This window comes from Moschus berezovskii, chromosome 10, assembly GCF_049115385.1.
Source record: "Moschus berezovskii isolate FMDL1 chromosome 10, NW_MosBer_1.0, whole genome shotgun sequence".
Lineage (NCBI taxonomy): Eukaryota > Metazoa > Chordata > Mammalia > Artiodactyla > Moschidae > Moschus > Moschus berezovskii.
In genome coordinates, this window is record NC_142469.1 from 23,151,300 (window position 1) to 23,177,475 (window position 26,176).

Below are 26,176 nucleotides of genomic sequence, written 5' to 3' on the forward strand. Positions count from 1 at the left end.
TGAAAAGGAGCTAGCTATGGTGTGTGTGTGTGTGTGAATGCTCCAGAGGAGAGATATGTGTAAAACCCTGCAATGGGAAAAAGCGTGGCAAATAAGTGCGAAAGGCTGAAGGAAGGCCAGTGGATGATTCCAGCCAGAGCTGACACTGGAGAAGCTGAGGCATGATCACACAGGACTGTATGAAACAAAGCAATCCGTATGGGTTTTATTCTACTGACATGGGAAGTCAGTAGAATAAAACATTTCAGCAGAAAAGTAATAGGAAAAGCGTTGAGAACATGAGGGTACAAGGATCCAGTTTAGGTCTGCCTTCTCCCTTGATCTGGACTGTAACAGCCAACAGATAACAGGTGCTGCTCTTTAGGGAGCAGCCCAGGGCACAGAGAAGGCATCCATGCCTGCTGATTGAATGAATGAATGGAATATTACATTTTATGATATAGTGTACTCTTCTATTTTAATAACACTGAAAATAGTAACTAAACAGAAGGTGAGTGCATTCAAAGAACTTGCACTATGAGACTTACTCTTATTTTATTTTTACTTTTCGAATGGGGTAGAAAATGAAAACCACATTCAGCCAGGCAAAGATGATGAAGAGCAGAGAGAAGAGTGATGACAATTTTTTCCCTTTTGCCCACGATCCTATTTCCTCCAACTCATCTCTCTGTGAATGTCTTTGGCTAATTTAAGGAACTTATTCTTGACTACAAGAACCATATGTTGTTTCTAAATGTTATGCCCTTAGAAACAGCTTAAGTTTTTTTTTTCAGGTTACTCATGCTTGATCTCTATAAAAAGCATAATTATAATAATAAATAATTTGAGTAGGAGTATAATATTTTAATGTTTTATGGAAATAGTAAGATATCTCACTTTTGCTTATTCATTAACGCCATGAAATTCCACTATTAACTGTGGATATATAGTATGAGATGGACTTTAATTCTGTGATAACCAAGTTGTAAATAATGGGTCATTTGATCCAACAATTATTTGGTTTACATATGGAGGTCCACAGCCCTGGAAAGATCAGAAATACACTTCATCCGTATTTTACATGTCCACTGTGGGTATGCTCACCTAGTCTAAATGATAAAAACAAAGCATAGCTTGGTTCTTCATACATTACAACCAAATCACTTGCCTATTATTTCTATTTAACTTGCTTTAATAATTTAAAAAAGCCTTCATTAAGATTAAATGGCTCTTGTGGCCAAAATTATACCCAGGTCAAAGATGTGGGTTTTGGGGTTCTCTGTGAATATCTCCAATTTGATAATGGCTTAGAGTGGGAATGGGACTGGAGAAGGAAATGGCAACCCACTCCAGTGTTCTTGCCTGGAGAATCCCAGGGACGGGGGAGCCTGGTGGGCTGCCATCTATGGGGTCGTATAGCGTCGGACACGACTGAAGCGAACATCCTTGAGTTCCTTGACATCCTTGAGTTCCAGACCCTACTCCTTCAGACAAACATGCACAGACAACCCAAAAGCTGGCTAATCATACATTCAGAATCAAGAACCTTGAGTACAAGTCAGGAAGAATTTTCATCAGTCTGGAGTGGTCTCTTCTTGGAAAGATCCTACAAAGCAAAATTCTCCAAGAAGTTAGGTAAATGAAAACTGTTGTATTTAGAAAGTAACTTACAGTTACTAGGGCTTCCCCAGTGGCTCAGACGTAAAGAATCTGCCTGCAATGCAGGAGACCCAGGTTCTATCCCTTGGTCCAGTAGATCCCCTGGAGAAGGAACTGGCAACCCACTTTAGTATTCTTGCCTGGAGAATCCCATGAACAGAGGAGCCTGGTGGACTACTTACTTAAGCATTTTTATGGTTTTAGAATCTGTTAATAGCATTATTGCCTCTGATAATTCTAATCCAAGATTGAGATGTAGTTTTTTCATCATCATCAGTCATTATCATCATCATAGGATTACTACTTTTTAACATGTTTTGACCGATTACGACATGCAAACTCTGAGCTGAACACTTTTAAATATCATCTTATTTACTCCTCACAACGACCCCATGAGCCAAATATTATCATCTCCACTTTACTGATGAAGAAGGGGAAGCTTTGTTTTCTTAATCATGACTTCTTAAAGCCTCTTACATATGTGCTTCCTTAGGAAATGGGTTGGAATATACTACTCACCCCACTCTTGGAAGAGACAGGCCAGTATCTTTGTCGTGTCCATACAAGTTCAAAGATCTCATCTGTAGATAACCTTGGATTGTGTACCAGGATCTGTTTAAATTAGTAGCAAGATATTTCTGTTTGACAGTTGAAAAAACTGAAGCTGAGAGTAAATGTCTATCTTGCCTACAGTGAGAATCATAACTTTGGAGCCAGAGCTATGTTTGGCTATGAGTGGCTATGATTCCACCATTCTCTAACACTGTTACCTTTACTAAACTTTTAAATCTCTCTGAACCTCTGCTTGCATTTAAATCATGTTGATAGTAATGCCTATTTGTTGTTCAGCCACCCAGTCATGTCCAACTCTTTGCGACTCCATGGACTGGAGCACATCAGGTCTCCGACTGTCCCTGACTATCTCCCAAAGTTTGCCCAAGTTCATGTCCGTTACATGGTGATGCCATCCAGCCATCTCATCCTCTGATGCCCTCTTCTTCTTCTTCTGCCCTCAATCTTTCCCAGCATCACGGACTTTTCCAATGAGTCAGTTGTTTGTAACAGATGACTGAAAAACTAGAGTTTCAGATTCAGCATCAGTCCTTCCAATGAATATTCAAGGTTGATTTCCTTTAGGATTGCCTGGTTTGATCTCCTTGCTGTCCAAGGGATTCTCAAGACTCTTCCCCAGCACCACAGTTTGAAGGCATCAATTCTTTGGTGCTCCACCTTCTTTATGGTCCAGTTCTTACAACTGTATGTGACCACTGGGAAAACCATAGCCTTGACTATACGGACCTTTGTCGGCAGACTAATGTCTCTGCTTTTCAACACACTGTCTGGGTTTGTCATAGCTTTCCTGCCAGGAAGCAAATGTCTTCTGATTTTATGGCTGCAGTCACCATCCACGGTGATTTTAGAGCCCAAGAAGAGGAAATCTGTCACTACCTCCACCTTTTTCCCTTCTATTTGATATGAAATAATGTGGCCAGATGCCATGATTTTAGTTTTTTTAATATCCAGTTTTAAGCTGGTTCTTTCAGATTCACCTTGCAGAATTAAATTCATATAAGAATGCCTACTTAATAGGATCCTAATTGTCAGGATCCTATTGTGAAGATTTAAACAAGAACCTATGTGAGTGCCTGCTATAGAGTAGTCATCATTATGATTTTGATTTGCCAGCCTCACACAAGAGAAAAATGGATGCCCACTTGTCTCTAAGCATTCACAGACACCATCTGGGATAGGTATTCCTTGTTATCTAAGGAGGACAATTCCATGAAGCCTTCACCATGCAAGAATTCTTGGCCCAAGTTTCCTCCTGGAAATGAATCCAAAATTTCATTTTGCCACAGGACAGTACCTGAAAGATATGACCATGAGTTGTGTAGATTTACATGTTCTTAATGCACCATCAAATCTTTTATAAAATAACCAAAATGGCGGAGAGTTGACTTGAATACTTTCCACTCATTCTTACTTAGTAGAAGATGAATGAATCGGTGGGATGGAAGAGAACATATAGAATGATGGACAAGTATTTGATAACTGTCTTCCAGGGAGAAAAAGCATGTATGTGTGTGTGTGTGTGTGTGTGTGTGTGTGTGTGTATGTGTACACATAGATATATTCCTTTTGTATGTATCAAGTGAAGTGAAAGTCACTCAGTCGTGTCTGACTCTTTGCAATCCCATGGACTATACAGTCCATGGAATTCCCGGCGTCAGAATACTGAAGTGGGTAGCCTTTCCCTTCTCCAGGGGACTTTCCCAACCCAGGGATCAAACCCAGGTCTCCTGCATTGCAGGTGGATGCTTTACCAGCTGAGCCACCATGGAAGCATGCATAGATGTATCAGTTCAGTTCAGTCGCTCAGTCGTGTCCGACTCTCCGCGACCCCGTGAATCACAGCACGCCAGGCCTACCTGTCCATCACCAACTCCCGGAGTTCACTCAAACTCATGTCCATAGAGACGGTGATGCCATCCAGCCATCTCATTCTCTGTCATCCCCGTCTCCTCCTGCCCCCAATCCCTCCCAGCATCAGAGTCTTTTCCAGTGAGTCAACTCGTCGCATGAGGTGGCCAAAGTATTGGAGTTTCAGCTTTAGCATCAGTCCTTCCAATGAACACCCAGGATTGATCTCCTTGAGAATGGACTGGTTGGATCTCCCTACAGTCCAAGGGACTCTCAATAGTCTTCTCCAGCACCACAGTTCAAAAGCATCAATTCTTCGGCGATCAGCTTTCTTCACAGTCCAATGCTCACATCCATACGTGACCACTGGAAAAACCATAGCCTTGACTAGACAGACCTTGGTTGGCAAAGTAATGTCTCTGCTTTTTAATATGCTATCTAGGTTGGTCATAACTTTCCTTCCAAGGAGTAAGCGTACAGATATAGATATATTCCTCTTGTATGTATAGATATAGATATAATCCTCTTGTATGTATAGATATATATGTATGTATAGATATATATCTTGTAGGTATAGATATAGATATATTCCTCTTTTAGGATGGAATTTGAAACAATGTATAGGACTAAAAAGACTTGTATGAATTTTTAAACAATTCCTCAGTGTTAAAAAAAAAAGCTCTCAGTCATATGCTTTTACCTTTGGAGTTTGAAATGTTAAGACCTTTACACTTTCTCTTAGAGAGAAAGAAAATGCTTGTGAAAGTTGAAATGTCAGAAGCCATTCTTCTTGCCCTCAAGACCTGAGATCAAAAGCCCCAGGATGGGAGGATTAAGAATAAACAAAAGCAGAAGCAGAGATGTCCAGCAGAATGCTAAACAAGGGCCCTTGCTCTTTGAACTATCCTTCTGGCTCTACTTCATTCCAAGCTAATTGCTCTGTCCCTTCTTGATTCTTGTACTGTGTTTTTGCTAGACTCCTTGCTTGGTCTTTTTTTCTTTTTGCTTTTCAATTTTTCTGTCTCCTAGGGCTCATCTTGATTTTGATCCTTGGCTTCAACGTCTCCCCTTGATTCTTTTTGGTTCCTGACTCCAATTTCACGGCAAGTCTTTGATGAATATTTGCATACCAAGCTACCTGTCCTGATGGCTTCTTGGCTCTTCCCCAGCTACCTCCAACCAGTTCCAGGATATGTTAACAGAAAGGAGGATGGCAAGCTTAATAATCAATAGTCTCCATTTGGGGGACTGTGATGAGCTCAGTTTATGAAAAAACCTTAATTTTAAAAAGCATTTTCTGGAGTGGGTGGATGGGAGAGAGGCTCAAGAAGGATGACATATATTTATACTTATAGTTGATATACATTGTTGAGCATCAGAAGCCAACACAACATCGTAAAGTAATTATCCTCCAATTAAGAAATCTTTAAAGTATTTTCTAACAAAAGCAAAGTCCACATTGGCTAAATTCTATATGGATGAACTATTATGAATGAATAAAACAATGGTGCTTTATTTGGCCAAGATCCTCTTGCCTATTTGCTCATGAACGTCTTACTCACTCAGTCGTGTCCCACTCTTTGCAATCTCATGGACTGTAGCCCGCCAGGCTCCTCTGTCCATGGGATTCTCCAGGCAAGAATATCGGAGTGGGTTGCCATGCCCTCCTCCAGGGGATCATCCCGACCCAGGGACAGAATCCATGTCTCCTGCTTTGCAGGCGGGTCCTTTACTTGATGAACCATTGGGGAAGTCATTATATTTGCTTATAATTTGAGACAAAAGATAGGTTCAGAAGATAATCATTTTGTCCTGCAATTCAAATGGAACAGTAGACTGTGATCATTAAGTGAATAAGCATTATAGAAATATTCAAAATTAGTGGTTGAAATAATTTTCTAATATTTTAGCTATATTCATAACCCTAGTCTTGCCATCTATTTCAAATTTAAATTTCAAGAACTCTGGCTAATAATTATAATTTTCCTCGGAATATTTACAAAGACCTTTCCTTAAACAATTGGTTAGCCTTATTATAATTATTAATTAGTCAACTCTTTTCCAACATTAAGATTATATATTGGAGGGGACATGCTCATTTATAACATCAATCCTTCACATAGAAGTAAAATTCACTTTTCTATTACTGTTATAAACATTATCACCAATCATAGCAGACATGCCAGAGTACCCCAGCCTTTATTGCAAGGCATTGTATCATAAAAATGGAGACATACTTCAGCTCCTTGAAATGGATACTTTGTCTAATCTGTACTTTGTGTCATGCTATGTTTATTTAATGTTGCATAAATGATGCACTATAATATTCTGAGTAATTCTTTGCCTCATTCTACTTCTGCTATCAAATAATTTTTTAAAATAATTATTTATTATGTTCTCTGGAAATGAAACAATTCTAGTATAAATAATACCTCAAAAACTGCAACAGACACTCTCCAGTATCAGTTTTCAGAAATTTTGGTATTTACTGATTTATTCAGCCATTTAAACATTTACTGGAAGCCTTCTACATGTCAGGTACCACTATGCAAGTTTCTCCTGTGCTGTGCTTAGTCTCTCAGTCCTCTCCAACTCTTTGTGACCCCATGGACTATAGCCCACCCAGGCTCCTCTGTCCATGGAATTCTCCAGACAAGAATACTGGAGTGGTTAGCCATTTCCTTCTCCAGGGGGTCTTCCTGATCCAGGGATCGAACCCAGGTCTCCACATTGCAGGCAGAATTTTTACTGTCTGAGCCACCAGGGAAGCCCAAGAATACTGGAGTGGGTAGCCTACACCTTCTCCAGGGATCTTCCTGATCCAGGAATTGAACCAGGATCTCCTACATTGCAGGCAGATTCCTTACCAGCTGAGCTACTGGGGAAGCCCATGCAAGTTTCTGAATACAGGGTAAATAAATACGATTATTCATAGTTTAGATGGAAGGACAAGAAATCCTGCAAATGATTATAATACACAATGACACAGATTGAAATAGAGTTATTCATAAATTGCAGAGATGAGAGCCTTCTTTCTGTTTACAGGACTTAGGGAGAACTACGAGAAGAAGATTTGAACTGGCTCTGAAGTATGAGCAGGGCTGCTCTAGAGGCAAGAGATGTAGAAAGCATGGTCCAGGAAGAAGCATCTGTATGCGTGGAAGGTGAAATCACACAGGAGAGATAAGGAGGTCTGTGAGTGCAGGGGCATATGGGTGACATCCGGCAGTGCAGTGTGGCTGAAACGCTGGGAACACGAAGGAGAAGGCATGCAGGTAAGAAGGTGGGCGGGCACTTTTCAAGATGGTTTAGACTTGGCACTACTTGTGATAGGGACAAGAGATTCAACAAAATGAGACAGATGGAGAAAAACGAAAGATGAAAGAAACAGTTCTACATGGTTCTCATATTAGTTTCAGATTTTTCCTTTCTGTGTACAAGGAAGGCTACCTTTCCAGTTCCTTTGCTGTTAGGCAAGCTCAGAGGAATTGTCAGGCCAGTACATTGTAAACAAAAGTTGAATGTGTTACTTCTGACCTGAGGTAGTGAAAAACCCCCTGTGTTATTTTTCCAGTGTCTCTCTTCCCCTGTCATGGAAACCAAGGGGGCCTTCTGTTGACATGAGGAACCACAAGATCATGGCTGCCTGAATTCATGAGTCATCACATCAACGACAATTCCCCTAAAGGTAACCCAGACCCACAGTAGGTTTGGTGGACAGAATACGTTAAAAAAGTGTTTTTTATCAAGTCATTGAGTTTAGGGGTTTTGTCACTGCAGCATAGTACAACACACAATTTAAAAGTCAGTATTTAATGAGCATATAATTCAAAGGAGTCAGAGAATGGACTCAAGATTATAAGTTAAGAGAAATGGAGAGAAATGGAGCTACTTCTTCCTCTGAAACATGTAGGAAAGTTTAGTGGGGGGGCACAAAGTGTAGAATGATTTTGAGGTCGCAAAGGAGAAGTTAAAACAGTTTATTCATGATGGCTACTACATTCCTGGGATATTTGAAATTAAGTCTTCTGCTGAGGAGGTAAGTGGCAAGACGGAGGGAAATAAAATGATTGAGCAGTTGCTGAGGGGACAGTTACTCTACGGAATAGGAAAGAGAATCAGGCAGATAGAAGGGAAAGAACTGCAGAGCAGAGGTAAGTGCTCAACTGGGTCTGTGGCTTTTACATTTAGAGTGAAGAGTCAGCCAACATGAGTTTGTCATTTCATACAGCAATGATTGCCAACTTGAGAGTAAAAACAAGCAATTATGCTTAGACGAGGGCTTGAGGAAAAGTTATGGTATGAAGAGGAGATCTTTGAAAAACTAGGGAGGCTTGAGAAAGTAGAGTTGAAGGGAATGACAACAGCACTGGATGCAAACAGGAAGAAAGTGAAGCCAGAAGGAGGCTGATGAAGCAAAAGATTCTGAAAAAAAAAAAAATCTGGATATTTTAGTGGATTAAAGGGAAAGTTAATCCAGACTGTTGGTATAGAACTGGGCAATGGAACCCCACTCCGGTACTCTTGTCTGGAAAATCCCGTGGATGGAGGAGCCTGGTAGGCTACAGTCCATGGGGTCGTGAAGAGTCGGGCACGACTGAGCGACTTAAATTTCATTTTCATTTTCATGCATTGGAGAAGGAAATGGCAACCCACTCCAGTGCTCTTGCCTGGACAATCCCAGGGACGGGGGAGCCTGGTGGGCTGCCGTCTATGGGGTCGCACAGAGTTGGACACGACTGAAGCAACTTAGCAGCAGCAGCAGCAGCAAAAGACATGAAGTTATTATAGAGACAGTAATGTAATAAAATGGAGAAGGCAATGACAACGCACTCCTGTACTCTTGCCTGGAAAATCCCATGGATGGAGGAGCCTGGTAGGCTGCAGTCCATGGGGTCACTAAGAGTTGGGCACAACTGAGCAACTTCACTTTCACTTTTCACTTTCATGCATTGGAGAAGGAAATGGCAACCCACTCTGGTGTTCTTGCCTGGAGAATCCCAGGGACGGGGGAGCCTGGTGGGCTGCCATCTATGGGGTCGTACAGAGTAGGACACGACTGAAGCGACTTAGCAGCAGCAGCAGCAGTAGTGTAACATAATGGCTAAGAGAAAGTTGTTTGGGTTTCAATAGCTGCTCTGTCCTTTACTAGGGATACATGACATTAACCCAGTCAGCCACATTTTTTTCCTGTGCCTCAGTCTCCTCATAGCACATTTTAAGCTCCATTGAAAGATTTTTGTGATAACTGAATGAGTCAATATACATAAAGCTCTTAGAGTAGTGCTTGGCATAAAGTACTCTATAAGTGTGAGTTGTTGTTAATATAGTGATAGAAATATGCTGGAGAAGGAAATGGCAACCCACTCCAGTATTCTTGCCTGGAAAATCCCATGGGCAGAGGAGCCTGGAGGGCTGCAGTCCATGGGGTCGCAAAGAGTTGGACACGACTGAGTGACTAACACACACAGAAATTATGCAGCCATGGAAATGGGTATTGAGGTGTAAGGAGATGAGCACTGTGGATGGAAATGGGGTTAAGAAATTGAAGAATGAGAGACGTGGTGAATGTGATCACTGTGTGTTCTCAAGATGATGAAGAGACACAAAGAAAATTGTGAGCTAGTGTGACGTCCATGCTCGGTTGATGCCGTGACATCATAAGATAATGACCATGAGAAGAGGAGAATGGCATAACTGTGGAATGCCCTTCAAGATTTTTAACTTAGTAGTCTAGGAATACTGTCCACCCCTACAACTTGTTGCTGAGACAGAGAGCAAAACGACAACCTCTCCTTTCAAGAGTTTTCGGAACCTTTGCTGGAGAGGGTGTGGAGAAAAGGCAACACTCCTACACTGTTGATGGGAATATAAATTGGTGCAGCCACCATGGTGAATAGGACAGAGGTTCCTTAAAAAACTAAAAATAGACTTATCATATGATCTAGAAATTCCACTCCTGGGCATCTATTTAGAGAAAACTCTAATTCAAAAAGATACATGCAAAGTGTATAGCAAAGTGATACAGTCATAAATATATATATATATGAATTAACAAAAGCAGTTCCCGTCTTTTGATGGGGAGCTCGTGGTTTATAATATAAATGGCATTATTTTGAGAGAGGGATAACTTAGGTATGGAATTGGGTTTTTTTATTTTTGCAGCTTGAGGCAGTTGTAAAATAACTTAATGTAGCTTTTTGCAACTGTGTATTCTATAGTATTTTTTTCATTTGGTGAAATTTTAATTGTTAATGTTTGTGGCATTGTGCTTTGTACCGTTTATTAAATAAAAATTAAAAAAAAAAACAAAAAGATACATGCACCCCAATGATCATTGTGGCACTATTTACAATAGTCATGGAAATGACCTAAATGTCCACTGACAGAGGAATGCATAAAAAAGATGTGGTACACATACACAGTGAAATATTTGTTGTTCTTGTTTAGTTGCTAAGTTGTGTCCAACTCTTTGGGACCCCAAACTCACCCATAAAAAGGAATGAAGTAATGCCACTGCAGCAACACAGATGGAACCAGAGATTATCATATGAAGTAATTCATGTAGAGACAAGCACCATATGATATTGCTCATATGTGGAGTCTAAGACGATGATATAAATGAACTTATTTACAAAACAGAAATAGATTCACAGACATAGAAAAGAAATTTATGGTTACCAAAGAGGAAAGGTGGGGGAAGGGATAAATTAGGAGTCTGGAATTAAAATATATATATTACTATGTATAAAATAGATAACCAATAAGGACCTACTGTATAGCACAGGAAACTATATTCAATATCTTGTAGTAATTTGTATTAGAAAAGGATCTTAAAAAGAATATGTGTATATATGAATATGAAAAAAAAATGTTTTCAGGAACTTTTTTCAAGTAAAAGCCAAGTTTTGGACTTCCCTGGCTTTTCCAGTGGTTAGGACTCTACACTTCCGCTGCAGAGGGCGCAGGTTCCATCCCTGGTCAGGGAACTTAGGTCCCACCTGCTACACAGTTCAGGCAAAACAAAAAAAAGAAAAGAGAAAAAGCCACGTTTTAGTCAATGCAGTGAGGAGGAGAAGAAAATGAGGGGAAATAAAGCAAAATCTGTGGATATTCGTGAATGAAGAGTTCCAAAGTTATATGGGAAAAGATTATAATTTTTTTTTCTCAGCAGAATCAGTAAGTGCAGACTTCAGAGAAAGAAAAGGTAAGAAATTTTCTGAGGAGAAATGGAAGAATACACATCCTGAGCCATTATCATGGCTAACAGATGGGGGGCTAAGCTTCTTTGGGTTTTCATTGAACTTAACACATCCATTTTCTTTTCTGCATCGATCATCTATACTGTCATTAGAGTGTATGTATGCTCAGGTGTTACCTAGAGCGGACCGCAGTTCTCTTTTATTATGTAAGTTAGACATAAGTACATTTATCACATTTAAAATTATTGAAGAATAAGTAGCTTCAATGTTGTTTAAACCATTCCAAATCATAGAAAATTATACTAAGCTTGTTAATATATTTTATGAACCTGGCATAATGTTAACAGTAAAGGTAAATAATAATAATAATAGTCCAATTTCACTTGAGAATACAGATGCAAAATTACTGATAAAAAACTAGCAAATAAAGTCCAGTAGTGTGTCAGTGATGAACTAGTACTGCCAACATGAAAAGATGGTTTCCTGTCAGGAACTCTTTCAATAAGAGAGTTCTTAAAATAACATAACTTCCATCTGAGACATCAAGAAAGCCCATTATACCAGTATATTAATGGATTAAAATGATTCAAACAGATGCTGAAAAGGCATTAGGTTAAATTCAGTGGCCATTTCTACTAAAACTCCAGTCAAAATAGAAATAAAAGAAAATCACCTAAATATGGTAAATGCTACTTATATAAAACCAATTTCTATCTATTTTAAAACTATTATAAGGGAATTTAGTAACAAACCTGTAGACATAATATTTCAAAAGCAATAGTGGTTCTTTACTAATCAGATAGAAATGGAAAAAGAAGCCACATACAATAATACAAAATCTTTTAAATATTTTGAAATAAATTTAATAAGAAAGCTACAAAGCCTATTAAAAAGAACCATAGAATTTTATTAAAGGGCTACATCAAGGCTGAACAAATGGAAAAACATACCTGGTTCTTGCAAGGGAAGATTTAATTTTACAAATATGTCAATTCTGCTCATATTGTGACATATTTAATGAATTTTCAATTAAAATCTGTATGGTCTTAGAAAATTGAATTATCTCACATTTTATATGGAAGAATAAATGTCCATGAGAAGCTAAGAAATGTACAAACATGATGATGAGATTCCTTGCCTGATATTAAAATGTCATTAAGTCAGCATAATCAACAGTGTTGGTTATTAGCATAGTGACAGACTAGTTGATTAGCAGAACAAAACAAAAATTGCAGAATACGTAGGAGCACCACACAGGAAAAGGGTGGTATTTCACTTCAATGGGGAGAGAATGGTTTAGCAAATGAGCACATTTTATGTTAGTAAGTAGCATAATTAGATATTCGAGAAAAATTACAGGTGGACCACTACCTCACATGATACATAAAAGCATTGCATTAGTCTTTTTTTTTATTAAAGTTTTATTTACTCTTACATGTCAATAGTTCTCAGAATGTTATACCCACTTCTTACCTTCAGGCATACCTATTCAAGTGCCCATTTCACATTTTCACTAACATACCAAGTCTATATGTCCAGAAACATATGCTAGCCATCAATCACTCCCCAAACAGGCATGCTCACGTTTAGTGCGTGGGTGCTACCATCCAAATTTTTACATTAAATTCCTCAATGGGCAGGTATAACATCCACCATGGGTCAATCCCTGGTTCAGGAAGATCCCACATGCCACGGAATAGCTAAGCCGTGTGCCAAAACTACTGAAGCCCCTGCTCCAGAACAAGAGAAGACACCGCAATGAGAAGCCCAGGCACTGTAACTGGAGAGAAGCCCCTGTTCTCTGCAACTAGAGAAAAGCCTGTGCAGCAATGAAGACCCAGCACAGCCAAAAATAAAAATAAATGAATATTTTTTTAAAAGTATCCTCAACAACTATTTCTCCCACTTGACCGCATTTCCAATCGCTAAATCCTATTGATTTTGCCTATTGTTAATAAGATCCCTCAAACCAATTCATGTCTTTTCATCTCCTTCACCATTTTCTTAGACAGATAGAAGATATTTTAATTTGATCACTGCATTTACCTTGTAAGTAGTATTTCTATTTCCAGTTGTGTACTCTCCAACTCATTTGTAAAAAAGAAAAAGAAAAGAAAAATGCCATCCTTCTTAAAGAACCTGTATATGGAATATATAAAGAAATTTCAAAACTAATCAATAAGAAAATGAACAACCTAATCTAAAAAGGGCACACAATTTGAACACTGCACAATAAAAAATATGAGGCTGGCAAATAAGCACATGAAAGATGGTTGATATTACAATTCATCAGAAAGATTCAAATCAAAATCACAATCACATGTCACAACATACCCACTAGAATAAAGATAAAATATCTGATAAATATCTAGTGTTTGCAAGAACGAGAAACAACAGTAATTCTTATGTCTTCCTATGGGATTGCCAAATGACACAGATACCAACTTCTGAAAGCAGATTCGCAGTATTTCATAAGATTAATAGTATCTATCATAGGATCTAGCAATCCCACTTCTATGTATTTTTCTAACTGAAATACGTCCAGACATGAACATACATCAGTGTTCACAGGAGCGTTATTTTATAATAGCCACATCCACTGAAAGATGAATAAAGACACTGTGATTTATTCCTACTATGGAAAACTCTTCATCATTAAAAAGAATGAAACATAAATAGAGCAACACCATGGATGAATGTCAAAAGCATTATAAGCAAGAAGAGTCAAATGCTAAGTGTTACATACTGTGTGCTTCTATCAATATTTTTATAAAGTTCAAGAAAGGTCAAAGTTATAACGATACCATATAGATCCTTGATTACTTGAGCTTGAGGGTGAGAGTGGATATATTAGTTGGCCAGGGTTGCCATAATGAAGTACCATAGACTGGGAGGTTTAAACAAAAGAAATTATTTTCTCACAGTTTTGGAGGCTACAAGTCTGAGATCAAGACATCTTTGGCAGGGTTGATGTGATAGAACAGGGCTCCCCAATCTCTGGGATCTAATGCCTGATGATCTGAGGTGGAGCTGATGTAATAACAATAGAAATAAAATATACAATAAAAGTACTGTGCTTGAATCATCCTGAAACTACCCCCACATACCAGTCTGTGGAAAAACTCTTCCGTGAAACTGGTCCCTGGTGCCAAAAAGGTTGGGTACCGCTGTGATAGAACATGTAAAGACATGCATTAGTCATAAAAGTTAAAAAAAACTTAAATAAAGCTTTAAAAAGATTAAAATATAGACCATATATATATGTATGTACATAGATATATGTATGTGAGTTCAGTTCAGTTCAGTTGATCAGTCCTGATTCTTTGTGATGCCATGGACTACAGCACACCAGGCTGCCTTGTCCATCACCACCTCCAGAAACTTGCTCCAACTCATATCCATTGACTTGGTGATGCCATCCAACCACCTCATCCTCTCTCGTCCCCTTCTCCCCCTGCCCTCAATCTTTCCCAGCATCAGGGTCTTTTCGAATGAGTCAGCTCTTCGCATCAGTAGCCAAAGTACTGGAGTTTCAGCTTCAGCATCAGTTCAGTTCAGTTCAGTTCAGTTGCTCAGTCGTGTCCGACCCTTTGCGACCCCATGAATCACAGCAGGCCAGGCCTCCCTGTCCATCACCAACTCCCGGAGTTCACTCAAACTCATGTCCATCGAGTCGGTGATGCCATCCAGCCATCTCATTCTCTGTCGTCCCCTTCTCCTCCCGCCCCCAATCCCTCCCAGCATTAGAGTTTTTTCCAGTGAGTCAACTCTTCGCATGAGGTGGCTAAAGTATTGGAGTTTCAGCTTTAGCATCAGTCCTTCCAATGAACACCCAGGATTGATCTCCTTTAGAATGGACTGGTTGGATCTCCTTGCAGTCCAAGGGACTCTCAAGAGTATTCTCCACCACCACAGCTCAAAAGCATCAATTCTTCGGCAAGCAGCTTTCTTCACAGTCCAACTCTCACATCCATACGTGACCACGGGAAAAACCATAGCCTTGACCATACGGACCTTTGTTGGCAAAGTAATGTCTCTGATTTTTAATATACTATCTAGGTTGGTCATAACTTTCCTTCCAAGGAGTAAGCGGCTTTTAATTTCATGGCTGAAATCAGCATCCGCAGTGATTTTGGAGCCCAAAAAAACAAAGTCTGACACTGTTTCCACTGTTTCCCCATCTATTTCCCATGAAGTGATGGGACCAGATGCCATGATCTTCGTTTTCTGAGTGTTGAGCTTCAAGCCAACCTTTTCACTCTCCTCTTTCACTTTCATCAAGAGGCTTTTTAATTCCTCTTCACTTTCTGCCATAAGGGTGGTGTCATCTGCATATCTGAGGTTATTGATATTTCTCCCTACAATCTTGATTTGCAGATGCGAGAGGCCAGCTCCAGTGGCGCAGACCACGCACAGAAGCGTGGCTGAGAGGAGCAACCCCACGCCCGAGGTCAGGGCCGGCGGCTGAGAGGAGCTACCCCACGTTCAAGAGGTGGTAGCTGCGCGGGCACAGGAGGGCCGAGAGGAGCTACTCCACGTTCAAGGTCAGGAGGGGCAGCCTTGAGGAAATACCCCTTGTCCAAGGTAAGGTGCAGCGGCTGCACTTTGCTGGAGCAGCTGTGAAGAGATATCCCATGACCAAGGTAAGAGAAACCCAAATAAGACGGTATGTATTGCGAGGGGGCATCAGAGGGCAGACACACTGAAATCATAATCACAGAAAACTAGTCGATCTGATCACATGGACCACAGCCCTGTCTAACTCAATGAAACTAAGCCATGCAGTGTGGGGCCACCCAAGACAGGCGGGTCATGGTGGAGAGGTCTGACAGAATGTGGTCCACTGGAGAAGGGAATGGCAAACCACTTCAGTATACTTGCCTTGAGAACCCCATGAACAGTATCAAAAGGCAAAATGATAGGATACTGAATGAGGAACTCCCCAGGTCGGTAGGTTCCCAGTATGCTCCTGGAGATCAGTAGAGAAATAACTCCAGAAAGAATGAAGGGATGGAGCCAAAGCAAAAGCAATACCCAGTTGTGGATGTGACTGGTGATAGAAGCAAGGTCCGATGCTGTAAAGAGCAATATTGCATAGGAACCTGGAATCTTAGGTCCATGAATCAAGGCAAATTGGAAGTGGTCAAACAGGAGGTGGCAAGACTGAATGTAGACATTCTAGGAATCAGTGAGCTAAAATGGACTGGCATGGGTGAATTTAACTCAGATGACCATTATATCTACTACTGTGGGCAGGAATCCCTTAGAAGAAATGGAGTAGCCATCATGGTCAACAAAAGAGTCCAAAATGCAGTACTTGGATACAATCTTAAAAATGACAGAATGATTTCTGTTCGTTTCCAAGGCAAACCATTCGATATTACAGTAATCCAAGCCTATGCCCCAACGAGTAACACTGAAGAAGCCGAAGTTGAACGGTTCTATGAAGACCTACAAGACCTTTTAGAACTAACACCCCAAAAAGATGTCCTTTTCATTAAAGGGGACTGGAATGCAAAAGTAGGAAGTCAAGAAACACCTGGAGTAACAGGCAAATTTGACCTCAGAGCACGGAATGAAGCAGGGCAAAGGCTAATAGAGTTTTGCCAAGAGAATGCACTGGCCATAGCAAACACCCTCTTCCAACAACACGAGAGAAGACTCTACACATGGACATCACCAGATGGTCAACACCGAAATCAGATTGATTATATTCTTTGCAGCCAAAGATGGAGAAGCTCTATACAGTTAGCAAAAGCAAGACCAGGAGCTGACTGTGGCTCAGATCATGAACTCCTTATTGCCAAATTCAGACTGAAATTGAAGAAAGTAGGGAAAACCACTAGACCATTCAGATATGACCTAAATCAAATCCCTTATGATTATACAGTGGAAGTGAGGAATAGATTTAAGGGACTAGATCTGATAGATAGAGTGCCTGATGAACTCTGGATGGAGGTTTGTGACATTGTACAGGAGACAGGGACCAAGACCATCCCCATGGAAAAGAAATGCAAAAAAGCAAAATGGCTGTCTGAGGAGGCCTTACAAATAGCTGTGAAAAGAAGAGAAGCGAAAAGCAAAGGAGAAAAGGAAAGATATAAGCATCTGAATGCAGAATTCCAAAGAATAGCAAGGAGAGATAAGAAAGCCTTCCTCAGCCATCAATGCAAAGAAATAGAGGAAAACGACAGAATAGGAAAAACAAGAGATCTCTTCAAGAAAATTAGAGATAGCAAGGGAACATTTCATGCAAAAATGGGCTTGATAAAGGACAGAAATAGTAGGGACCTAACAGAAGCAGAAGATATTAAGAAGAGGTGGCAAGAATACACAGAAGAACTGTACAAAAAAGATCTTCACGACCAAGATAATCACAATGACGTGATCACTCACCTAGAGCCAGACACATCTTGGAATGTGAAGTCAGCATCAGTCCTTCCAATGAACACCCAGGATCCATCTCCTTTAGAATGGACTGGTTGGATCTCCTTGCAGTCCAAGGGACTCTCAAGAGTCTTCTCCAGCACCACAGTTCAAAAGCATCAATTCTTTAGCGTTCTTTATGGTCCAACTCTCACATCCACACATGACCACTGGAAAAACATAGCCTTGACTAGATGGACCTTTGTTGGCAAAGTAATGTCGCTGCTTTTTAATATACTATCTAGGTTGGTCATAGCTTTCCTTCCAAGGAGCAAGCATCTTTTAATTTCAAGGCTGTAGTCACCATCTGCAGTGATTTTGGAGCCCAAGAAAATAAAATCTCTCACTTTCCATTGTTTCCCCATCTATTTGCCATGAAGTGATGAGTCAGATGCCATGATCTTAGTTTTCTGAATGTTGAGTTTTAAACCAGCTTTTTCACTCTCCTCTTTCACTTTCATCAAAAGTCTTTTTAGTTCCTCTTTGCTTTCTGCCATAGGGGTGGTGTCATCTGCATGTGAGGTTATTGATATTTCCCCCCACAATTTTGATTCCAGCTTTGCTTCATCCATTCCAGCATTTCACATGATGTATTATGCATAGAAGTTAAATAAGCAAGGTGACAATGTACAGCCTAGACATACTCCTTTCCCAATTTGGAACCAGTCTGTTGTTTCATGTCTGGTTCTAACTGTTGTTTCTTGACCTGCATACAGATTTCTCAGGAGGCAGGTAAGGTTGTCTGGTATTCCTGTCTCTTTACGAATTTCCCACAATTTGCTGTGATCCACACAGTCAAAGGCTTTAGCACAGTCAATGAAGCAGAAGTAGATGTTTTTTATACATATATATGTAAGGGCTTCCCAGGTGGCACTAGTGGTAAAGAACCTGCCTGCTAACACAGGAGACATGAGAGACGTGGGTTCAGTCCTTGGGTTGGCAAAATCCCCTCAGGAGGACATGGCAACCCACTCGTGTTCTTGCTTGGAAAATCTCATGGACAGAGGAGCCTGGTAGGCATAGTCCATGGGGTTACAAAGAACTGGACATGACTGAAGCAGCTTAGCTCACTTGCTCAGTCATATATATGTATATAACTGCATGTTGAAGACACTTTTAAAATCTAATTAGTAAGCCAGAAATTATTAAGAAAATACAGGATTGACCTTACATAAATATTAAACTTTTTCTTAGGGCATATTATATCTTTGTTAGTTAGGATGCATTCAGCTTCAAGTTTCGAAAAATTCAAGTCATACAAGCAATAAGGAAATTTATAGGCTCACGTGCTGGGAAGTCCAGAGGTACAGTGCCTCAGCTCAGTGTCTTCATCAGAATCATTGTCTGTGATTCTCCTATCCTTGCCTTCTTTTTTTCCATTGGCTTTCTAGAGGCTGGTATTGAGGTGGCTACAGCAGTTTTTCCAAAATTGGCATCTACACTTGACAATGGCCGGGAGAAAAAGTGTCGATTTTTTCCTATTGTCCATTCTAACAGTAAAGAAAAGTACCACAGCAAGTTTCTTCTTGCACCTCATTGGACCCAGCTGGCCACCTTTCTGAGTCCCTGTGGGGAGGGAAATGAATTCATGGGCTTAGGCCTAGGTGTGTATGCATAAAAGGATTGTCACAAAATTTGGTTTTCTCAGTGTGGAGGATTTTGTGTAATTTTTACTTTCTTCTTTAATATCAGATTGAATTTTAGAAGTAAACATATATTATTACTTCAATCAGAAAAAAATGATAAAGCTATTTTTTTGTGGAAAAAAAAGTTATCTCATAATAACAGCTAGCGAGAGTATGGATTTACACAGATTTTTTTTTTTTAATAATTTCATTTCCATCTTTGTCCTGGCAGGAAGTCTTTTTTTCAAATGGAATCTTCCTTTAAAGTGAAAGTGGAAGTCATTCAGTCGTGTCCAACTCTTTGAGACACCATGAACTATAGCCTGCCAGGCTCCTCTGTCCATGGGATTCTCCAGGCAAAAACACTGGAGTGGATTGCCATTCCTCTCTCCAGGGGATCTTCCCAACCCAGAGATCTAACTGGAGTCTCCTGCATTGCAGGCAGATTCCTAACACTCTGAACAACCAGGGAAGGACCTAAATATATATAGCATTATTTTTTAATCTTAGTTTGGCCACATCTCTCGGCATGTGGGATCTTAGTTCCCTGGCCAGGGATTGAACCTGCACCCTCTACAGTGGAAGTGAGGAGTCTTAACCACTGGGCCACCGGGGATGGCCCCCAAAACATTATGTATGTATGAGAAAAAGTCAGCAATGAGTTTAATTATGTTTGTTAAACGTTAGCAGTTCAATTAACATTTACTTCTCATCAAACTTCTCTACTTAGTTGAAAGAACAGTAAGGTGGACAGACAGGCTTGAATTATATTTCTGTGATTACACTTGTTTTATGCCCTTGAAACAATGAAAAGTTATGCCCCTCTCATCTGAGAAGAGGAAACAGACTAATTCCTTTTGATCTGATCCTTCCAAGAGCGACAATGAACCAATTCCTGCCCAAGTCTCGGGATTTCAGCAGTGGGTGTGAGTGGGGTGTCTCATGACTTCAGAGTCAGATCATCTCACCACTTGTTTTTACTCGGCCTCTTCTACCCCAGGAAATGCCACCAGCGCCATCAGGCAGGGTGGGCTATTTTTAGCACTGGGCCTGCCTAGGGAAACTGGAGAACTCGAACATTCTCTGACAAGGAAGTGGAAGAGAGCAAAGGCTTAAGAGAGAAAGATGAGATGCTTTATCTTTTCCTCCTGTGATTTTATTTGGCAGCTAGTCATCCAGTTAGCGAGGTCTCGCAGATAACAAAGAGCTAAAGTGCTGAGTAGCGAGATGGCTGGGGGAAGGGAAGACGGTACGCTGAGGGAAGGAGTGCGGGGCATTTTTATGTGGAAAGAAATTAAAGCTGTGGAATTGAGTTACTTAAACACAGAGGGAAAGTTAAGGGCACAGAAGTTGTTTTGCGAGAAGTCAGTCAAGACCTGAAGTGAAAATATTTGAATTTTCTTATCAAAAAAAGTTTTGAAAAAAGTGGCTAAAAAAAAAAAAATCAGCTATGACTTATGATAACTTTGTAGCCATGCGAGTTTAGGCAAATTACTTAAACCTCTCTGAGGACTCAGGGTTTCTTAATTTATAAAATAAGGGTATTAGCTACCTACCTCAGAGGGTTATGAGCCTTAAGTGAGCCAAATGTATGTAAAACACTCAGCATGGTGCCTAGAATATAGGAACCACTTAAAACGGTGAGGATGATTATTACTTTGCTTTAATTTTCATGTTCTGAATAAAATTGCTCTATGTTCATAAAGAGGCCAAAAAAAAAAAAAAACCCATGTGGCAAAGGAGACATTCCCCTGTTCTTCATACACATGTACTTACACACAGGGAAACAAATTACAGATGCATTCTGGTAGCATAATCCATCCAGAATGAGGCGATGCTTATACAATTGTTATACTACATTACTTGAACACTGTCCACCTCTGTTTTGTAGTTTTCCAGCAACGAGGGAAAACCTGAATAATCAGGAACATGGATGGATTAAGTGTAGTATGAATTTGAGGACAAACCAAAGCAAATCAATATGTCTCCTTTAGACACTCTGTGCTAAGTGTAATAGATCCCAGGGGCAAGATTAAACAGGAGATGGTAAAAGCATCAATATTAACACAGTTGAGGAATAAGAAAAAGCAGTGTAGTGCATATAGCCTCAAGTTAATATTTAGCAAAGATTATTAAACTTCAAAATAATAAAATATAAAATTAATATTATATTTGTGTGTTCTAAGCAAAAGTACAATAACTCCCAGAAGATATTCCTGCACGGGCCAGGACTTTATGACTCCTAAGATCCTTCCAACTCTCAGGGAAAAATAAAATTATTATTATTCCTTAGCACTAAAAAACACGACAAATGTTGTCTCTTTTAGTCTTATCTTTTCTTCAACTTGATTTTATTCAGTTTTCTAGGGAAAAGTAGTTGACGCTAAATGTCTTGGTATATGGGATTTTCCAATCTGCATATATACATCAGCTCTACTCTTCAAGATGACACACGTCACTTTGGTTTTTAGAGAATTTTATAAGATTTTATAATTTGTACTTAAAAAATCATCAGCAACTTTCTCTTATACTCCTTTCTTATTTTTAATTCTATAAGTTCTCCCAATATATCTACATAAAATCCTCCTCAAAGCAATCTAGGAAGAGTAAATATGAAAAAAATTTTTCTCCCTCTTCTTTTCCATTCCTTGCAATAGTATCCCACTGACTGTATCCCAAATCTAAAATCAACAGAAATAAGCTATAATTCTTTCCCTACATGACTTGTTTGAAAAAAGATTCCAAGCAATCTAAAATCCACCGCCTCCCCACTTTTAGGTGTTTGGAATTGAGAGGTAGATGGATGAAAAACACATATAATCGCAGATATAACTGTTGCAGGATAAGACCTCCAGGAAGTAGACTCTGAGGTAGAGATTTGTGTGCAGAAAATTTACTGGGAATGAGTCTTGGGATTGACACCAATGGGGAAAGGGAAGGAGGCTGGATGGGACTAAGAAGGTGGGCTGTAATCACAGGACTTCAGCCAACTGATGAAATTAGGTTAGGAAATTGAGCCACCCTCTATACTGGATATGAGATATTGAAAGGAAGAGGTTTGAACCTAGGCTAGGAGGCTCTCTATAGCTGAGGGCAAGTCCCAAAGAAAGCTCCAAGCTAACAGCTGTCAGCAGGCAAAATTCCTAGGCTCCCCAGAGAATAAAACCTTTAGTCATGGAAGGGGAATCTAGGCAGTGCAGCACAGGATCTGGAAATCATGGGGAACAGGCGTCATCTTTGGGGCAGGTGTTGGCTACGGATATGAGGTAGAGATAATATTTGAGTGGTCCCCTCCTCCTACACATTCTTATACTCCATACTTCTCTTCCATTGTCTCTGCAGAAGGTTGAAACAGCAGAATGCAGAGAACAAATGGATCAATTCTTTGCTTTTGATTTTCAAACACTGGCCTTGGCAAAGACAAAATATTTGGAAGAAGGTAGAAAGTGTCAGTGGAGAAGGCAATGGCACCCCACTCCAGTACTCTTGCCTGGAAAATCCCATGGACGGAGGAGCCTGGTAGGCTTCAGTCCATGGAGTCGCTAAGAGTGGGACACGACTGAGCGACTTCACCTTCACTTTTCACTTTCATGCGTTGGAGAAGGAAATGGCAACCCACTCCAGTGTTCTTGCCTGGACAATCCCAGGGACAGGGGAGCCTGGTGGGCTGCCATCTATGGGGTCACACAGAATCGGATACGACCGAAGTGACTTAGCAGCAGCAGCAGAAAGTGTCAGAAAAGAAGTTTTCTCAACTCCTTCCAGACTAGACAGAAAATCCCTTGGCTTTGGTAGAGAACATAAAGAGACTTAGAAGCCTGTAGATTCCTGGGGTACAGCTTAGGGAGCCGAGAGGACAGGAGTGAAGAAGCCAAGACCCCTGTTCCTGCCCTCATAGAATTTACAGAGAATATACATTCAACAAATAAATGCAATAAAACAAATTAAATTATTATGATAGAACATATAAGAAGGGAATCTCATCTGGCTTATGAATCTGGGGACAACTCATTTAAAAAGAGATATTTAATTGGAAACCTAAAGCACATGTATGGAGAGTAGAGAGAAAAAATAATCTCAGGGAAAAAGATGATGACTGTAGCCTGTTTTGGAAGTGAAGTGAAGACCGATATAATGACTGGAATGCAGAAAAAGAATAGTAGGAGAGATAGACAATGTGCACCGGAGAAGGCAATGGCAAGCCACTCTAGTACGCTTGCCTGGAAAATCCCATGGATGGAGGAGCCTGGTAGGCTGCAGTCCATGGGGTCGCTAAAAGTCGGACACGACTGAGCGACTTCACTTTCACTCTTCACTTTCACACATTGGAGAAGGAAATGGCAACCCACTCCAGTGTTCTTGCCTGGAGAATCCCAGGGACGGGGGAGCCTGGTGGGCTGCCGTCTATGGGGTCGCACAGAGTCGGACACGACTGAAGCGACTGAGCAGCAGCAGCAGCAGGCAATGTGCACACTCAGTCACTCAGTAGTGTCCAACTCTTTACGACCCTATGAACTATAGCCCACCAGATGCCTCTGTCCATGGAATTCTCCAGGCAAGAATATTGGGTTGCTATTTCCTACTCCAGGGGATCTTCCTGACCCAGGGATGGAACCTGAGTCTCCTGTTACAAAATCAGTGCTGTAATCCAGAATGGAAGAGGAGGACTTCCCTGGTGGTCCATTGGCTAAGTCTGCACACTCCCATGCAAGGGGCCTCAGTTTGATTTGGTCAGGGAACTAGATCCCACATGTCTAAAGAACTAGATCCCACATATTTCAGTTCAGTTCAGTTCAGTCGCTCAGTCGTGTCCAACTCTCCGCGACCCCATGAATCACAGCACACCGGGCCTCCCTGTCCATCACCAACTCCCGGAGTTCACTCAAACTCATGTCCACAGAGTCGGTGATGCCATCCAGCCATCTCATTCTCTGTCGTCCCCTTCTCCTCCCGCGCCCAATCCCTCCCAGCATCAGAGTCTTTTCCAGTGAGTCAACAAGTCACATGAGGTGGCCAAAGTATTGGAGTTTCAGCTTTAGCATCAGTCCTTCCAATGTCTCACCTATTCACAAAAATAGGTCTTCAATGAAAAATTTTGAATAAATGAATCAATAAGTGGAGCTCACCAAAGAGTATAACTTTTGAGCTGCCAGGAAAGTAAACTTCCACGAGACTCAAAACTTTCCCTTCCCTCCACCCTCCTATTTCCACCTAGGAAATTGCTGGGATCTTTACACCTAAAGACCTAAGGATGAATAGCAATTAAAGAGCACTGAGTACCCTGGCAGCTCTTTCAAAGCTGCCTCCAAAACCTAATTTCATTTATCAGCACTGTAGGATTGAAAATATGCAACTCTTCAAATTAGATTGAAACCTGTCCAATATACTTTTCTTTCACTTATATCTTTCAGGAGATCTCCTGATCTCTTCCAAGTGCAATCAGTCATTTCAACCTTCTACTCAAAACCCCCACATGACACTTTCTTAGAGCAGCTCTCTTTCACTTCTTTTCCATCCCTGAGCTATTATTATAATGCTATTATTAAATAGCTAACATGACCACCTCTAATTCTGTCTTACCCATGTAAGTCAACATTGAGTGTATCTTGAGGAACTTCCCTGGAGGTCCATTGGCTGAGATGAAACATTGTCAATGCAGGGGGCCCAGGTTCGATCCCTGGTCAGGGAACTAGATCCCACATGCCACAGCTAAGAGTTTACATGCCACAAATAAAGATCCCACACTCTGCAATGAAGATCCTGTGTTTTCCTGCCACAAAAAAAGTTATAAAGAAAGAACCACAATGGGATAGGTAGGAGGGGTGGAGATGAGTTTGAGTCAGGATCTCCCCTCCTGGTGTGGTAACCCATAAGCAGGAAGGCTATCCCAAACACAGAGGTTCTCCCCAAGGAGGGCAGGGTCTGAGCCCCACACCGGGCTCCCAGGCCGGTTTTCTTACACCATATACAAAATAAACTCATAGATTAAAGACTTAAATGTAAGACCTTGAAATCATAAAACTTCTAGAAAAAAATGGAAAAAAACTTTGACATTGATCTTAGCCATATTTGGGGGGAATATGTCTGCTCAGATAAGGGCAACAAAAGCAAAAATACAACAAATGGGACTACATCAGACTAAAAAGCCTTTGGATATGAAAGGAAATCATCAACAAAATGAAAGGACGACAATCTTAATGGGAAAAATATTTGCACATGGTGGTACATTCGATAAAGGGTTGATATCCAAAATATATAAAGAACTCACACATCTCAGTATTAAAAATAAAATCAACAATTCAGTTTAAAAATGGGCAGAGTATCTGATAGATATTTTTCCAAGGAAGACTTACAGGTGAGCAATAGATACATGAAAATATGTTCCAACATCTTTAATCATTTAGGAAATGCAAATTGAAGCCTCAGTGTGATATCACCTCACACCTGTTAGAATGGCTATTACCAGACATCAGAAATAACAAAGCCCGGCAAGCAAGTAGAGAAAAGGAAACCCTTGAACGCTATTGGTGGGGATATAAACTGGATGTAACCACTGTGCAAAAACAGTACGTAGGTTCCTCAAAAGATTAAAAATAGAACTACCACATAATCCAGCAATTCCTCTTTTGAGTATTTATCCAAAGAAAACAAAAACACCAATTCAAAACCATGTATGTTTCCTGTGTTTGGTGGTGGTGGTTTAGTCGCTAAGTCAAGTCTGACTCTTTTGACCCCATGGACTGTAGCCTGCCAGGCTCCTCTGTCCATGGGATTCTCCCAGGCAAGAATACTGGACTGGGTTGCCATTTCTTTCTCCAGCCTCCTATGCTTACTGCAGCATTATTTACAATAGCCAAGACATGG

The 26,176-nt window shown here is 40.4% G+C and overlaps 1 long non-coding RNA gene across 1 annotated transcript; it reads left to right on the top strand.

The window, feature by feature from the left end:
- Positions 1–7,105: 7,105 nt before the first annotated feature.
- LOC129561224 (uncharacterized) lies at positions 7,106–15,946 on the top strand. Its single transcript, XR_016038487.1, has 3 exons — positions 7,106–7,334; positions 7,634–7,747; positions 15,639–15,946. It is a non-coding gene; the product is annotated as an uncharacterized LOC129561224 (long non-coding RNA).
- Positions 15,947–26,176: the final 10,230 nt, after the last annotated feature.